We start from the raw sequence: 3,656 nt of genomic DNA, 5'->3' as shown, positions 1-3,656 counted from the left end.
GTAATTATTCTAGTGAGTTGAGGGCAAATATACAAATGGGCTGAGAATGAATATGGTGCCGACACATCAGCATGGCACACCCGTAAATAACTTACAAACCAAAGGTTACTCTTTAAAAATGCTTCTTGATTAATAAGAAGGGGATATAAAGCCAATGTAGACTCATATAAAATCTTCCGTGCGGGTCAATCCCTAATTAGACATTACTACGGAAAACTAAAAAGTAAAGAATTCAAAGTAAGAAGTTTTAGTAGTTACTTATATAAAATATAAAGGAAATATTTTTAGAAATGTAAAATAAAATATTATTATTATTTTAAGATTTTTTTTTGTAAAATAATATATTTCAGATTGTACGACTGATTATTGGTTAGTATGAGAAGAAAGGCAATGATTAATGTGTAGTTACGTGTTGCTATCTTTTTGCCAGCTAATTATAATTATTAAATTATACTAGATTTTGATCCGCGCTTAAAAAGCGCGGGATTTTTGAATTATAAATAAACTTTGATACCAATTAATATTTTGAGATTATTGTACATTATTGTGTTCTAAAACCGTATTATATCAAAGAAATTTTTTTTGTTTAAAATAATATAGTTTATGAATTAGTTTATTTGAGATTTTGTATATACATTTTATATAATTTTTTCTTAGGTCTTGATATTTTACCGGACCTGAAAAACCTAACAAAAACGACTTGAAAATACATGTGCAGTTCATATCCGAATCTTTTATAAGTACCTATTTAATATATTTTTTGGACCCGTAGGTCTCTGTTTGAGCTCGGGTCTTCCCCGAAATCCGATTGGGTGTGCAAAGTATCTGAAATATTTTGTATATATTTGGTATGGGTATTTGAGACATGTTTTTGGTATTACATATAAGTTTCAAGTTTGGGTTTTCGGGTAAAATTTAAATTTAAAAATATATTTCAGGTTGGTAAAAATTTTGGGTACTTTTTAGTTTCATCGGTTAGATTACGGGTAAATGTTTGGATATTTTGGGTATTTTTTCGTGTTTCGGATACATTAAGTTTTTTTCTGGGTCCTAAATAGACTAACCAATCGAAAGCCATAACATACCCAAAATTATATTTATTTTACAAATATTTGACCGAACCAACTCAAATATAAAAGAAACCAACATATACAATATGAATATGTTTGCATGTCACGTAATTGCAATAGGAGGTGGACCTGAGATGTTATAATATCTCACGTCTAACTTGTTACATAATTAAGAACATTATAATATTTAATAGTTCTCATGTGATTATTATATATTCTAGATGTCTCACCATTTTGTAATGCAATTGTATCGTGATATTATTATTTTTTTGTTTTATAAATTTTTATTTGTTTTCTGTTTTAAGTGGTCTATATTTTTTTATATATATTTACAATGCAGATGTATCATGTATTTGTCATAATAAATTTATTAGTAATTCTTTTATTGTTTCCATATTTAAAAGTAAGATATTTTCTCTGGAATTTATTACATGTGTTTGAGTTATGGTAACTGAATATATTTGATGAGATATTGATTACAAATCGATTTTTCTTTTTATATTACTAAAAAGCCATAATTGTATTTTAATGCTATCCATGTTTCCATGCTATCCTATAACCAAACACTCCAAATTTTTTAATTCTTATTCTAGTTTCCAAACAACTCCTTAAAGTACTTCAACTTTAATAATATAGATGTGTATCATTTGAGATCCTAATTATAATCGCTATCTATTGTAAGATCAATGAGACATAAAAGAAATCCAGATGAAGTAGTTGTTTAAAAAAGAAAGAAGAGAGTACAGCTAATTAGCATAAAAAAAATCCACATGTGTGATGTGTGATCCAAACTAGCTAAATGTCAACTGTTTCGAGGAGTATTTTAATCGTTTTGCTAAACTAGAGATTCATGAGTTGTAGAAGTCTCTGAAATAAAGGGCAGTGCCGGCTTAGCATATCGGGCAGGCAGTGCGACCGCCTTAGGGCCCACTCCAATTTTTAATTTTTTTTTTGTTTTTTTTTCTTTTATCAACATATGTATATTAGAATTAAATTTAAATAATGTTACAAAATATAATAATATGTAACATACTAATAAAAATAAAGAAAAACATATGAATTTTTACTTTTATTTTAAAAATAAATTTAATAATAATTAAAATACTAAAGATTAATACTAATAGGGCCCAAAAATTTTGTTTTTTGCCCAAGGGCTTACGTGGATGTTGAGCCGGCCCTGATAAAGGGTTGGGCTAAAACTTTTAATATTAAAGGTCACCATTCTTAACAAGTTCATCGTTGTTATCAGTTTGTTATTGTCTCATGTGTTAAAGATAAAAATATGTATACCGTGAAGGATAGTATTCTCCATTGCCACAGCTTCAAAAATACTATTCTTTTTGCCACACCAAAATTCTAATTGCCACACTTTTTTTTCTCATATTTCTCTTCTCCTTCTTACCCTTAATATTATATTAATATCTTATATCCATTTTATTTTTTAAAATTAAAATCAAAATCAGATCTCATTTTCCTCTCTCCTCTCTCTCTTCCCTCTCCATTACGTCAACATCCCTCCAAAATTCAATCCTGGCGGTCCCCACACCAATCCACCTCTCTCCTTCCCACAGCTGTCATCTCCTTTCTCCCATCTTGTTCCTCTTCCTTAACCAGAAACAATTTTTTCTCATATTCTTAACTCCATTGACGATTTTGAAGGTTTTTTTGAAGGAAATTGATACGTTTTTTTTCCACGAAATTCTCATAATAATATACTACTTATTTTTTATGTATTATGTGAAACGAAAAATAGCAACATTTCGCTGTAAAAATCGTGAGAGTTTTGAAAGAAAAATTAAAATAATGTTTGAAGAAGATTTTGTATTGTTCTCTATTTTTAACACGGTTTTGAAAGAAGAAAAATATGAAAATTGTGTTAGACGATAATCTGGGTTGTGTAACACATTATTAGTTGATTAAAAAGCCTTAAACTGATGAAAAAACTAAAGTTGTAGGTAAAAATGAAAGTTTTAGGTATATTGTTATGAAAATGGATGTTTAAGGGCAATTTTGTATATTTCTTCTTATTTTGCACTGTTTTAAACAATAATAATGCATTACAATAGTGATAGACGATATTGTGGGTTGTATAACACCCTCTTGATCAATTATAAGTGTTAAATCGAGAAAAGCAAAAATTTATAAGAACTACTGGAACGACTGGTATTACTAAAGTGAAAGTGTATTACTTGTATTACTGGAACGACTATGTACCAAAGATCTTAGACAACTTAGATTCTTTAAATGGTTAACTAATCATAATTTTTTTCCAGAGAATTATATGGCTTCTCCCATTACAGTCATATGTGTTGACAATGGAGGAAGTTACATCAAGTATAGGCATGAGATAAAGGCAAATGGAGATATCAAGTATTTGCAGAAAGAGTAAGACAAATGGAGATATCTATCATTTAGGATTTCAATTCAGTTATATCTATTTTAACTTTCAATGATTAAACAAAAATGCTTTAATTTTATAAATAATTTATCTGTATTAAAAACTTTTGATTAAATAGATGGATTTATTAGGAGCATGAATGCATCAGATTATTTTTAATATTTTTGAAAATTATCAAAATTAAATTC

Source organism: Raphanus sativus, chromosome 4, assembly GCF_000801105.2.
Source record: "Raphanus sativus cultivar WK10039 chromosome 4, ASM80110v3, whole genome shotgun sequence".
Lineage (NCBI taxonomy): Eukaryota > Viridiplantae > Streptophyta > Magnoliopsida > Brassicales > Brassicaceae > Raphanus > Raphanus sativus.
The sequence above is the reverse complement of the archived record's forward strand: the minus strand, read 5'-3'. Positions refer to the sequence as shown.